Genomic DNA, 15,185 nt, shown 5'->3' with positions numbered 1-15,185 from the left:
CTTTGCATTTCCCTAAGAGCTAATGATTTTGAACATCTTTTCATGTCCTATTTGGCCATTTGTATTTCCTTTTTGGGAAAATGTCTGTTGAAGTCTTTTGTCCACTTTTTAATTGGGTTGCTTGCCTTTTTATTGTTGAGTTGTATGAGCTCTTTACATAATGTTTAGATCAAACCCTTATCAGGTATGTGCTTTCCAAATATTTTCTCCCATTGAGTAGGCTGCCATCTTACTTTCTTGACAAAGTCTTTTGAAGACCAAAAGTATTTAATTTGGAGGAGGTCCCATTTACCTTTTTTTTTTTTCATTGCTCATGCTTTCGTTTAAGGTTTAAGAAGTCCCCATACTACCAGAACTTGAAGATGTTTCCCTTCAATTTCCTCTATGAGTTTTATGTTTCTAGCTTTTGTATTTAGGTCTCTGATCCATTTTGAGTTAATTTTTCTATAAGGTGTGAAGGAGGTATCCTCTTTCTTTCTCTGAATATGGATATCCAGTTCTCTCATGACCATTTACTGAATAGACAGTTCTTACCCAGCTGAGAGGGATTGACAGTCTTATTGAAAATCACTTGACCACAGATGTGAGGGTCTACTTTAGACTCTCAATTCAATTCCATTGATCAATATGTCCATCTTTATGCCACTGTTTTTGCTGTTTTTGCCACTGCAGCAAAGTAATATATTTTGAAGTCAGGAACTGAGAGTCCTCCAAATTTTTTCTTCTTTTTTAAGATATTTTTTGCTGTTTGGGGTCTCTTATCCTTCCAAATAAATGTTATAATTGGCTTTTACATTACTGCAAAAAAGGCTGTGGGGATTTTTATTGGGGTTGCATTGAATCTATAAATCAGTTTGCGTAGAACTGACATCTTAATGATATTTAGTCTTCCAATCCATGAGCATGGAATGTCCTTCCATTTATTTAAGTCTTCTTTTTTTTTCCTTTTAGCAATGTTTTTTAGTTTTCTGAATACAGGTTCTTTATGTCCTTGGTAAGTTTATGCCTAAATAGTTGATTCTTTTAGTTGCCATTTTAAATGGAATTTTTCTCTGACTTCTACCTCAGATTTGCTCATTATTAGTGTATAGAAACACTACTGCTGTTTGCATCTTAATCTTGTATCCTGTCAATTTGCTGAACTTATGTTTTAGCTCTAGCAGCTTTGTTGTGGATTTTCTGGGATTTTCTAGGTATAGGATCATGGAATCAGTGAATAGCAAATGTTTTACTTCTTCCTTTCCTATTTGGGTGCCTTTTATTTCTTTTTCTTGCCTAATTGCTCTAACTAGGACAACTAACACAATATTGCAAAACAGTGGTGACAGTGGGCATCTTTGTCTTGTTCCTGACTTCAGTGGGAAAGCATTCAGTCTTTCACCATTAAGTACAATGTTAGCTGTGGGATTTTCATATATGCTCTTCATCATGTTGAAAAGGTGATATTCCTATCTTTCAAAAGAAATTCCTATCTTTTGAAATGTTTTTATCAAGAAAGGATGCTGGATTTTGTCAAATGCCTTTTCTGCATCAATCTCTATTATCCAGTGATTTTTCTTCTTTAATTTATTAATGTGATATATTACATTGATTGATTTTCTTGTGTTGAATCAATCTAGGTTAAAACCCACTGGATCATGGTGTATAATTCTTTTAATATGCTTTTGGATTTGGTTAGCAAGTATTTTGTTGAGTATTTTTATATCTGTATTCGTTAGAGAAATTGGTCTGTAATTTTCTTTCTTGTAGTATCTTTATCTGGCTTTGGTATTAGGGTGATATTGGCTTTATAGAATGAGTTTGGTAGTGTTCCCTCCTGTTCAATTACTTTGGAAGAGTTTGAGCAAGATTGATATTAAATATTCTTTGGATGATTGGTAGAATTCACTGATGAAACCATCTGGACCTTTGCTTTTCATTTTGGATTGATTTTTGATGATGGTTTCAATCTCATTACTTGTGATTGGTTTATTAAGGTCTTCTGTTTCTTCTAGGTTCAGTGTAGGTTGTTTGTGTGTTTCTAGGAATTTATCTATTTCATTTGACTAGTTTAGTGGCATATGATTGTTCATAATATCCACTTTCATAAGTTTATTTCTGTGGAATCAGTAGCAATGCCTCTCCCTCATTTCTGATTTTATTTGCATCATCGCTTTTTTTCCTTGTCAGTCTAGCTAAGGGTTCATTGATTTTGTTGATATTCACAAAGAACCAACTTTGGTTTTATTGTTTCTATTTTCCTTTGTTCCCAATATCATTTTTTTCTGCTTTGATCTTTAATATTTTTTTCCTTCAGCTTGGTTTAGGATTAGTTTGCTGTTCTTTTTCCAGTTCCTCTAAGTGCACAGTTAGGTCTTTGATTTTAGCTCTTTTTTTCTTTTTTAATGTAATCATTGAAAGTTATAAATTTCCCTCTCAGTTCTCCCTTTGTTGTATCCCTTAGACTTTTTTCCCCATAACTTTTTATATTCATATAGATTTTGTTCTATACATTTCTGCTTTACATTCTGCAAAAACTATTTCACCTTAGGACAAAATCACACATCCCATAAGTTTTGATATGTTGTTTTCCCCTTTTCATTCATCTTGAGATATTTACAAATTTCTTCTGCAATTTTTTCTTTGACCAATGATTAAGAGCGTGTTGTTTATACTTGATATATTTGTGAATTTTTCCTTATTCTGCCAATTATTAATTTCAAACTTCATTCCATTATGGTCAGAGAAAGTGCTTTGTATAATTTCAGTCTTTTCACATTTATTGAGACCTGTTTTGTGACCCAGCAAATGGTCTATCCTGGAGAAAGATCCATGAGCATTTGAGAAGAATGTATATCCTACTGTTTTGAGGTGCAATGTTCTATATGTCTATTAGGTCTAGTTCATTTATCACACTGTTCCAAGCTCTTTCTTTCCTTATTGAGCCTCTGTCCAAATGTTCTATCCTATGCTAAAAGTGGTATATTGATGTTTCCAACTATTGTTGTAAAGACATTAATTTCTCCCTTCAATTTTGCCAGAGTTTGCCTCATGTATTTTGGACATGAGGCCTCATATATGCCCCAGTTATGCACATAAATATTTCTGATTGTTATTTCTATTTCTTCCTGATGGATTGTCCCTTTTATTAGTATGTAATGTCCTTCCTTATTCCTTATCTCTAATAACAGCTTTGCTTTTAAAGTCTATCTTATCTAAGAAATAGCTAATCTAGCTTTTTTTTTTTTTAATTACAGCATGCATGGACTATCTTTTCCAACCTTTCACTTTCAACCTATTGTACCCTTGGATCTAAGATGTATCTCTTGTAGATAGCATATAGATGGCTCATGTTTTTTTTAGCCATTCTGCCAGCCTTTGTCTTTTAATTGGGTAATTTAATCCTTTAACATTCAATATCATTACTGTAAAATCAGTAATTACTTCACTCATTTTTATACTTGGGCTTTTATATGTCATATTTTATTTATATCACTATTTTTACACTTTTATTTACTTTTGATGATATCATTTTCTAAATTGTCTTCCAAGACTCTCTTTCCTACCCTTTCCTTTCAGCCTGCAGAACTCCCTTTAGTAATTTTTTGTGACACAGGTTTCTTGCAAATAAATGCTTTCAGTTTCTGTTTATCAGTGAATATCTTTATTTCTCCCTTATTTTATTCACCACTTTTATTAATGTATATAACATAGATTTGGTAAAATGCACAAAATATACTAACTCTAAGTATACATTTGTTGAATTTTTACACATATATATTACTCAGGTAACCATTCCCAGAACAAGATATAGAACTATTCCAGCACCCCAGAAAATTCCCTCAAGACTTTCCCAGCCAGTTCCACCCTCCAGAGATAACCACTATTCTGGGTTCTGTCAACATGGATTAATCTTGATTGCTCTTGAACTTCATATAATGAAATTGTACAGTATGTACTCTTGTGTGTCTGGCTTCTTTCACTCAAACTAATATCTATATTGAGATTCATCCATTTTTTTTAGGAATTAGTAATTTATTATTTACTTATGTAATATTCAACAGCTCATTTATCCACTCTCTTATTTATGGGCATTGGGGTTATTTCCAGTTTTGGACTATTATGGGTAAAGCAAGCTATCAACACCCGTTTCTGTCTTTTGGATGACATATAGATTCATTTTCTAGGGCATACATGTAGAAATAGGATTGTTGGGTCACAGTATAGCATATATTTAGCCTCAGTAGATAAGGCCAAACAGCTTGTCAAAAGTGGTTGAACCAATAATTGAGAGTTCCATTTGCCTCATATCCATTCCAACATTTTGTATTATAATAAGTCTTTTCCTCTCATCTTTTTTTTGAACTCATCATACAGAAAATAAAAATACTGAATGCTTGAAGAATTTGTATGTCATCCTTGCAACAGGGCCCATACTAATCTTCTCTGTATAATACCAATTTTAGTATATGTGTTGCCAGTGAGCACTGTCCTTCATTTTGGTGAACAATATTGCCAGATGTAGAATTCTTGGCTGGCATTTTTTTCTCTTTCAGTATCTTAATTATACCACTGCCTTCTTGCCTCTATGATTTCTGAGAAGTCCTCACTTAATCTTATTGGGGGTCCCTTGTATGTGATGACTTACTTTCTCTTGCTGCTTTCAGTTTTCTCTCTTTATCTTTGGCATTTGACTTTCTGATTAGTATAGTCTTCAAATAGGTCTGTTCAGATTTATTCTGTTTGGGGTGCATTGCACTTCCTAGACATGAGTATCTATGTCTTTCAAAAGAGTTGGGAAAATTTCAACCATTATTTCCTCAAATATTTTTTTCTGTTGCTTTCCCTTCTCCTTCTGATACACCCATGACATGTTTGTGCACTTCATACTGTCATTCAGTTCCCTGAGGCCCTGCTCAATTTTTGCCATTCTTTTCTCTATCTGTACATGTCTGATTGTGGAAGCCCTATCTTCTAGGTCACTAATTCTTTCTTCTGCTTCTTCAAATATGCTGTTGTATGCTTGTAGTGTATTCTTCATTTCATTTATTGTGACTTTCATTCCCATAAGATCTATTATTTTTCTTAACATGCTCTCAAATGCTTCCTTGTGTGCATCTAATGTCTTTTTAATATCCTTAATCTCTAGCCATCTCATTGAATTTATTAAGGAGGTTGTTTGAACATCTATAATAAGTTGTCTCAATTCCTACATCTCATCTAGAGGTTTAATTTGTTCCTTTGATGGGGCCATATCTTCTGATTTTAGCATGGCTTGTCATTTTTTGCTGGTGTCTTGGCATCTGATTTTCTTGATGTGTTTATTCTAGGCTCAGATTTTCTTTTTTGCCTAGAGCTTTCTTGTTAATGACTTCATGCTGATAATCCTCTTTGACTCTTGTTTCAGCTTATTTTAGACCTTTATAATAACTCATGGTTAACTAATCAGCTTTTTTCAGTCCTTACTCATTTGATTATTGCCCTGAGTATGCTGTACAACTTTTTGAGGTTATATTATTTGTGTACAAATTTCATTCCTAGGAGAAAGTTTCCCATCCTCTGTTCTTCCTCCAGGAATGTTAATCTGTTCTGATTATTTCTTATATTCCTCTAAGCATTTTTAATACTCCTTTAGTTTTCTCTAGCTGCTATTTCCTGGAGGGCTAATTTTGGTAGTAGGGTCCCCCTGGAGACAGCTTTCCCAGATCTGTTTTCCCCATCAAAACAGGCAACAGGATCCACAAAAGAGGGTGTTGATCATTTCCATTGTGCCCAGGGGAGTAGACCAAAAAGACCACCAAACCTCTCTTTGGCTCCCTGAATATGCACTTTCCTGATGTACACAGCAGGTAGCACTCTTTAGCCAGCTATCCTTTACAGCCCTAATGTGGTGCTGTGCTTTTAATTCTCAGCCACCTTAGTCCCTGAGGGGGGTGTGGTTGGGACTGAGGCTGCTAGCCATGCCTGGTTGAAATGGCTGTACAGATCCCAGCCCCTGTGATCTGTGTTCTCTAATCAATAGTCACAACCTTCACTGGGCTTTGCCCTCTCTCTGCCGTTTCTTGGGGAGAAACTGTCTTCAGTGAGCTGTTCTTCACTGCTCCAAGAAGGCCCAGAGTCTCTAAATCTACCGCAGACCCTCCTGGAAGAAGAGCTGAAACAGAGGCTGTTGCTTACTTTTTGGACTGGGCAGGTTTATTCTGTTGCTTTTCTTTTCAATGTTAACTATCTAATACCAAAACAAACCTCACTACTTAAAAGTAATTTGTACCCTTGACATGTTTCATAACAATAAGGGAAAAATTGGGAGGGGGGTTAATTAAATACAGATACAGTTTAGAAATGAGGTATTGCCAAGATGCAGTAGGAAAGCTACCAACTGGAACTACAAATGACTGTTTGGGAGGATGTCATTTACATAAACATGAACATATTGTGCACAAATTATGATTGTAAAGGCTCATGGGATGCCACTTTCTAGAGGCCTACTTGTCTTGTCCTTTCCTTAATTAGTAATAATATTGAACTTTAACTGAGCCCTGTAAACAGCACCTTTTGTATCCCTGATTGTAACCTCAGTAAACCACTCAATCTTTCACATTATCAAATCCCTGCTTCCCTTTGGCGCTTTCCAACAACCTACCCTAGTCGTTAAAAAGCTTGTTTCAAAGTTGTTGAGTTCTAGTCTCTCTCCTCTACCCTGGTAGATATGAATTTAGTCATCCTTGCCAGCTTCACCTCACCCCATGTAGTTTTTTCCTTGAAACATTCTCTGATCTACCATCTCCTCCTACCTCCCTGTACCTGGTTCTTTATTATTTTCTATAAAAGAAAAAACTTTTTGCCTAATCCTTGCGACTTGCTGTTTGTATGTTTGTATTTCTCCCTAGTTCAATAGACCCCCTCCCACTATTACAGTGCTACTTTCTTTTCTCTGCTTGCAACAATCCTCTCCACTGTCTCTCCTTACCAAGTCTAGATTTGTGTTTTATTGGACATCTGTCATACGTCTATCTGCAGTTCCACAATTTTAATTTTCAAAAGAAGAAGAGGCAACAAACTCTAAACTTCTACTTTAAATTCAGACACTATGAAAGCTTCAAAGAATATGAAACCTAGAGTAATAGAAAGAATGTGGCTTTAATGTAGTGAAGGTGTAATCAAAACATCAGGGGCAAGATTTATTCAAGTACCATTTAAAAAGCCATAGAAAATGAAGCAGTATAGCTCAAATGTTTATTAGTTAAAAATAAAAGAAAATATGGTTGCTTTGGTTATACCAGTTTAAAAACTGAGATTTACTATTAGTTTGTTGTTAAAGCAAGAAATGAATCTATTATTTCTAAATGAAATGCAGATTTTGGTATAAATAAAGGCTTTTGCCTTAATAATTCTAAAAATAATATATATTCCAAAATCCCTAGTCACAGTATTTGTTCCTCTTGTATAAGGTCAACTTCTACTTTTATATACTAAAGAATAACGAGATGTATGATATGTAAATCATTTCTCAATAAAGTTGTTTAAAAATAATAAAAAATGAACAGGAAAATAGAATCTGTTTTTAGAGGGAAAATAGATAAGGACTAATGAAAATCATTACATATAGATAAGTCTATGGGACTTCAATAGGAAAGTGAATAAGAGCAAACATGTATTTGTTTTATAAATTATCATGTTAGTCACTAATCTACCCCTAACCCCTCATTTATACTGAAATGGAATAAATTAACTCTATAAAATGAATCCTATATATTCTGTAGTTTACTTACTGAGTATCCACTGAATAAAAGTTCCAATTCACTGAATTTTCATCCCATATAAATATTTTAAAAACAATAAAATATACATCAACTTCTTTAACCTTCATTTTTACGTTGTTTCCAAATAAGCATTCAGAAATGTGTTATTCAGTGGGGTTTACTTTAATTTTTAAAATATATTTTAATGGGATTTTTTGAATCATTGGAGCCCTAGAAACTCATTTAAAAGAAAACCTCTCAAGATACTGGCCCTGCATATTATTGATTCTATGAATCAGTCATGAGCAAGAATCCAAGTAAAAGAGGATAATTTTTTAGGGGATTTTTGAAAGGGATGTCAATATTCTAATTTCAACTTTGAAATTAAGTGACAAATCCTATAAGTAATAATGACAAATAATATGCATAGCAGTTTCTCAAATGGATGTTGAAAGCTAAAAAGGTTTCAACATAGTAGGAGCACCATATTTTGTTGCCTTAATCTGTTTTTACAGCTAAGTGATCTTTTGAATGTGACTAACATTTACTTTATCCTGTCAATGTGGGATGGGAAGTGAAATAGATTTTCTTCCCATACATTCAAGGATGCCCCTCTAATATCTAATAAATAGGCCTCAAGATCCTCATTTGCAGCTTATGTGAAAATAGCTAAAATTTAAGACCTTATTGTTACTAAGATCCTTTATACTTTTTAGATATCCATATTTGATCACTGTGTAGTCCTCAGTACATAATGCAGTAGCACTGTGCTTACTAATAAATCCAGACCTGGGTTCAAATCCAAATGCTGTCATTTACTAGCTGACTGGCTGATGGGTTATTTCTACATTCTAAACTTCATTTTCTTCAACTGTAAGATAGTACCTCTATCTTAGCTGCTATGAGGATTTAATGGGAGAAAATGTACAAAAAGTACTTAGCAGAGTGAGCATCCACTAAATGTTCATTGTTTTAATATTAGGCCAAGGATCCAATTGCTATAGGAGAATGAGCTATTAGTCTAAAGCCAGCATTATTTTCCTTCCTCTAAAGTGTATTTCAAATACATATTTGGTATAGTACTTCTCATATATAAGATAAGGTTTTACTTATTTTAGAGTCATTTTTCATTCTGTAGTGGCTTCTAAATTTATGCCTAGAGTAGCTCAATGCAGGATGAAAGCAATAGTGAAAACAATCTCTGGTATCCAATCTGACCAATACTCATGCCATGATGAAATGGGTGTTTTTTCCCTTTTTTTGCCCCCCCTCCCCCAACACAGCCCTCATTTCCTGGTAGATCAGTGAGATAATGAAGCATTCAGGAGAATTTTCAGCAATTGAAACTGCAAATTGCAAAACAACTAAAATATCTAAAATGACTGGTGCTTGGCTGAATTTCCATTTTTCTCCTTTCTTTTCAGATTCATATACTTAGTGGCTCAAGTGCATATGCAGTTACCCAGCTAATTCCACCAATGTTCCACATTTGCAAAGAAAATTTAGAAAATGGACATACATTTATGCTGTCAGTAGAAATGCTTGGAATTAAGGCTTTAGCAGTTTGATATGGTTATGAATTCCAAAACTAGATATTGGATTATGTTTGTAATCTGATCTGTACCTGGGCCTGATTGAGTAATGATTAGGGCTTTAATTGGGCCATGTCATTAGGGCATTGGGTCCCCACCCCTTGGTGGGTGGGGACTCACAGATAAAAGGCATGGCAAAGAACAGAGTTGTGGGCTTTTAATGTTGAAGTTTTGATGTTGGAGTTTGATGCTGAAGACTTAAACTGGAGCCCTAGGAAGTCAGCATGCAGAGGAAAGAGAAACTAGCTCCAGGAAGGAAGGAACTTTGAAGCCAGAGAAAAGCAAGCGCCAGGAATGTAGGAACCCAGGAAGCCTGAACCCTCACAGATGTTGGCAGCCATCTTGCTCCAAGTAGATTTTGGTGAGGGAAGTAACTTACACTTTATGGCCTGGTATCTGTAAGCTCCTACCCCAAATAAATACCCTTTCTAACGCTCAGCAGATTTCTGGTATTTTGCATCAGTACCCCTTTGGCTGACTTATACAAAGACTGAGAGCTAAACATCATGAGGAAAACTTTTCTTCTTCTTTTAGAGCAATTTAGACAATCCTTTGTACTGTTCAATGACAGACTAATAAACGCAGATTGTAAAATCCTTGTTTATGGGAAAACCAGAAATAGAGTGGACATTTTTCAAGTTATATGTAACCAGGAGATAGGAGAGGCCAAATCCCACATGTAATACCTCTTCAGAGTTATATTACTCTGGTGGGTTTAGAGCTTCCTCTTAAAAGTGGCACAAATCCTATTGTGTTCCCTTCACTGGATTTGGAAATTCCCAAAAGCTTAGAGTCTTTTAATAGCTAAATTATCTGATTCCACTTAACCTCCAATCTACTTCACTAAGCTAAAGGACAGTCTTTCAGTGTATCCACATAATACAGAGAGTATCGAAATTGCTAAGAATGGTCTTTGTGTATCTGTCCACACATTTAACCATTGTTGATACTGATGTGGCAATTAATGAAACTGCCAATTCAGATGAAAAACTGGGGAGCTACAAGTCACCTCAGTTTACTAGAAATACTTTAAAATAATTTATCATTTTCCTAATTCAGGTAGACATCATTTTTGTTTAAATGTGAGTCGGACAGTCTAGGAATTGTGATTCTAATTCAGGTAGACACTATTTCTGTTTAAATGTGAATTGAACAGTCTAGGAATTGTGATTCTAGAAATTAAAAGAAAAGTGGCTCCAAGATTTTATTCACGTAAGAATGGTTGTTTTGGGGAAATATGAGCGTATTTGTCAAATATCCCATGTTCAGGAGCTTAAAGGTAAATATGCACTATGTCCTAGAAGAAATGCTTTCAGAATTTTCAATGCTGATTTTCTAAAAGTCCTAATAAGTAATAAATGAATAATTATAAATAAATATATTCACAAACTAAGCAAGAATTCTGCTTTTTGTAATAGTGAACTAGATAATTCAACAACCTTCCTACTGAGTGCCACTTGGGAAAAAATGAACAAAATATAAAACAAGGCTGCTTGAAGGCGGTGGAGCACTAACAAAAGAACAAAGTACTGCAGGAAGGGACGACCTAAACCCAGAGTGTAGGGTTCCCATTACCCTAGGAAATACGAGATATTCGTGATATATTCAGGGTGGCAGCTGTTAAGAGGCTTGAGGATGACACTGCTTTGGACAGCTTTGATAGACTAAGGCTACACAGATTTGTATCTAGGACCACTAAGGGTGTTATTGCTGACTACAGTGTTCATACTTACCATGGTAATGGTTATTTTAGCCTAGTCTTATTCCTTTTTTATTGTTGCTATTGTAATGGTTATTTTAGCCTAGTCCCAGGCATTGTTTATCCTTGCTATTGTAATGGTAGCAACTCCACCTGCCCAGGTTTGAATCCATAAAAACCCTAAACTCTTTAGACTCAGGGAGATAGATATTAGGTCTATAGGTCATCTGATCTCCTGCTTTGCACTTAGCAATAAACTCTTTCTCCCTTAGAAAACCCATGCCTCAGGAATTGGTCATTTGAGTGTATCAGGCAAAGAAGCACCCCCACCCCCTACTGCTTTGAAAGTTAACAAAGGGATGGGTGGGGAAGCTCTGGTGGACCTGCCTCATTTTGGGCTGTTATACTGAAGGGTTGTACCAAAGAGAAACCAAAGTAGGAATTGCAGTTCAGCTTTGAATTATCTCAATTTCTGCTCAAAGGGATCTCTTTGGAGAAAGATAACATCATCCTAGACCTCAATTTTTTTTTTAACATTTTTGCAAATATTATACCTGGTACATGATTGAATATCTCAACAAAACAGGAATAGAAGAAAATGCCCTTTATTTAATAAAGGTTATCTACTAAAAACCTGCAAGATACATCAGACTGATTGGATAAATATTAAAAAATTTTACTTTGCTGCCAAAACAAGGCAAAGATACCCACTGTCACCATTCTGAGACAATACTATACTGCAGGTTTTATCACATTTGGGTCATTGGGGCCCAGAAAAATTCTTTTTTGAGGCCGTCTGTCCTATGTTCTGTAGTGTTTAGCAGCATCCCTGGCTTCTACCCACAAGATGCCTGCAGACCTACCTCCCTACCGCCCCAGTTGTGACAACCAAAAATGTCTCCATGTTGCCAAATGCTTTGGGTGGCAAAATTGTCCTTGGTTGAGAACCTGTATTCTAGTGAAGGGTCCAGCTAGTGAAACAGGTAGGAGAGAGGAGAAGGAGAAAGGAGAAAGGAAAAGAAGAAAGGGAAATAGGGAAGGAGGCAGAGAGAAAGGGAAAAGAAAGGAAGGGAAGGGAAAGGGAAAGGGAAAGGGAAAGGGAAAGGGAAGGGAAAGGAAGAAGGAGGAAATGTGAAGGGAGGAAAGAACAGAATGAAAAAGAGAACATGCATGGGAATTAGAAAGGAAAAAACAAAGCTGCCAATATTTGTAATGTTATAATTGTGTACATAGAAAACTCAAAATAATGTCAGGTGTATAGAGTTATCGAATACTAGAATTATCCAATATACTGGAAAAAATATGTGAGTTTACCATAGGCAATGTATACAAAATCAACTGCATTTCCATTTACAGGAAAAAAATTATATGAATACAAAATTTTCTTTAAAAAGTATCTTGTAAAATAACATAAAAAATACCATATACCAGAAGTTTCCAGAATAAATCTTATGAAAGACAGTGAAGATTTCTTCTCAGAAAACTGTAAAACACTATGTATAAATATTAAAGACAATCTAATAAATACTAAAATTGTAAAGTATTCAAATACTCAATTTTGTAAAGAATCAGCATACTAGATGTGTCAAGTACTAGACTTTTGGAATACTGAATATTGTATCTCTAATCCCCAGACTGGCCAATAGATTCAACACAAAAAGAAAACCACCAGTGTAAAAATGAACAAGAGATCTGAGTAGGCATTTCACAAAAGAAGATATTCAAATAGCCAAGAGATATATAAAAGGGTAGTCAACCTCATTAGTAATAAAGGAAGTGAAAAGTAAAACCACAGTGAGATACCAGTACCAAGTCATTAGAAGGGCTAAAATTAAAATGACTGAAAGTGTTTGTGAGAGTGCAGAGCAACAGAACCTCTTATGAAAATCTGGCTGGAGTATAAATTAATACACTGTGGGAAATAGGTTGACAACATCTATGACTGAGGTTGTGCAAGTCCACAACTAGTTATATGTCCAACTGAAAAGCATGTTCATGTCCAAGTATCAGTGCAAGAGCTGAAAATTGGAAAAAATCTGTAAATTCATGCCAGTAGAATGGATAAGTAAAGTATGCTTTATTGGCATATGATACCATGGAATACTAAATAGAGATTATATGAGCTAGCTAAAGCTATGGATGACATTCACAAACATAACGTCCAAAGAAAAAGGTAAATGGGAAAAAATACATATTGTGGGATTCTGTTAACATATAGCTCAAAATCAAGAAAAAATAAATTATAAGGTTGGAGATGGCTTGCTTAGGAAGTACAACTCTACTGAAAATAAGGAAGTGATTTCAGTATAATACAGGATAGTGGTCTTTTTTGATGATAAAAAGAGTTAAGCTATTAGGAAAGTCATGCCTGCTTTATGGGGAGCTGGCAATATTCTGTTTTTACACCCAAGTGAAGTTTTTTGAGAATTCATTAAACTATTCATCCGTTCATGTGTGTGTGCACATTGCTCTGTATAAGCTTTATATTTCATAATAATAAGAATATAAAAGAAAGCAACTAAAAAAAAAGCCACCAGTATAAATTCAAAGTTTCTAAATCTCAGAAAAATAAATTTTACACTTCTATTAAAGTTAATTTCTTTTGCACTGATGCATTGCCCTTCTAGTGATTACCTACTTGAGGAAAGAGAGGGGAAAAAGATAAGAAATAAAAGAGAACAGTGAGAATAATATAAACAAGCAACCCAGAACAAACAAACAAAAAAGATAAAACTCAGAAATAAAAGATAAAATAAAACAATGAATCCAAGTAAATATATATTGAGTAAAAATAAGTCACAGGGAAACTGTAAGCCTCATTCTCACCTAGATTATTTTCCTCCATTTAAAAACTTCTTGAGACTGTGAGGCACTAAGTCTCTCTTGAAATAAGAATATGCCAGCCGTGGGAAGTAGTACATGGCTACCCATGAGCTATTTAATTCCTTTATCAGATGACTTACTAGAAACACCATGTAGGCTCTCCTTGAGAGAGAAAGAATCTGGAAAAGTGTGATAGCAGAGGAGCTTCTGAAATGCTTGGGCCAAGGAGAGCAAGAGACTGATATTGGGCAACCAGGAGCAGGTACAATGACTTCTAGTTATTGAATTACATCAGAATTCTACATTTTTCATGGTAACTTGTTAGTATGATAAACTTTAGTTAGTGTTTGATCTCTGAGATTAGGAATCACATCTTTCTCTTTTTCCTTCATTTCCATTGTGGATAAAAGGGTGGAGCACAGATCCTAAGGGTAGAAGAATTTCAAATCAAATTCTGCTCTTAGTTTGGTTTGGTCATTTAAACTTACCTAGTCTAGAATTCAGGCTTAAAATTTTCTTTTGAAAGGCCAAGAAATGGGAGAAACTTGAGAGCATACAAGGTTGTGGGAGTGGGTTAGGAAACTTTCCTACTTTTTTAGTATGAGCACATGTAGGGGTAACAAGGTCCCTCTGTGGCTGTTCTCCTACTTGTGTCAGTGCTTCCTTCTGTTCTTGGCACATTATTTCACCTTTATTTATAGTCAGAGACTTTTTTTTTCCACATTTTCAGATTAGGGCCTGAAGTCTGTTGTTAGATCTTCAATTGTTGAGCCTTAATTAGAAGCCCCAGAGTGAATTACATCCTCTTGTTACATCTTGGCTGGCAGGTGGCTATGTCATACAGACCTACATCCAAGTCAACACCCACTGAACAGGTTTTATGGTAAGTAAAAGTGTATTCCTGTCCTGGAGAGAATAATCTAGCCAGAGTTCCAGTTTATGGTGAAACACCAAATACTTCTTATCAGTGTCATGCAGGCAAATGTAACCCAACCCATTAGCAAGCAACAACCAGGCACATGGGACACATGGGAGAAAGCAAGCAGCAGGACATACCACTCTGCTTTTTGCACATGTTGAACTGAGATAAGAAATTATCTGCCTTTGGCTAAGAATCAGTTTGGGCAGCAATGAGAAATGACCTCTCCTTTGAGTCTCAACTCAGCAAGTCAATTGCCAGAAAGTTCAACGGAAAGAAACAGAGAGCAATCAAAATGATCAGGAATTTTATGAGCATCCCCTAAGTGATATCTGAGGGTTCTGATACACCCATGGAACTGCCACAGTCAAATAGAATAAAAAATGACAGAAATTGAATAAAGCCAGGCTAGGGTTTCAACCTGGCTTTCA

General features: G+C 35.2%; 1 protein-coding gene and 1 non-coding gene across 7 annotated transcripts in view; both read right to left on the bottom strand.

The window, feature by feature from the left end:
• Positions 1 to 15,185, bottom strand: part of DCC (DCC netrin 1 receptor) — a 1,130,593-nt gene that overhangs the window by 374,061 nt on the left and 741,347 nt on the right. The window lies entirely within an intron of this gene.
• Positions 4,362 to 4,467, bottom strand: LOC111767358 (U6 spliceosomal RNA). The gene has a single exon (XR_002799200.1). It is a non-coding gene; the product is annotated as a U6 spliceosomal RNA (small nuclear RNA).

Source organism: Dasypus novemcinctus, chromosome 16 (assembly GCF_030445035.2).
Source record: "Dasypus novemcinctus isolate mDasNov1 chromosome 16, mDasNov1.1.hap2, whole genome shotgun sequence".
Lineage (NCBI taxonomy): Eukaryota > Metazoa > Chordata > Mammalia > Cingulata > Dasypodidae > Dasypus > Dasypus novemcinctus.
This window is presented reverse-complemented; position numbering and strand designations above follow the sequence as displayed.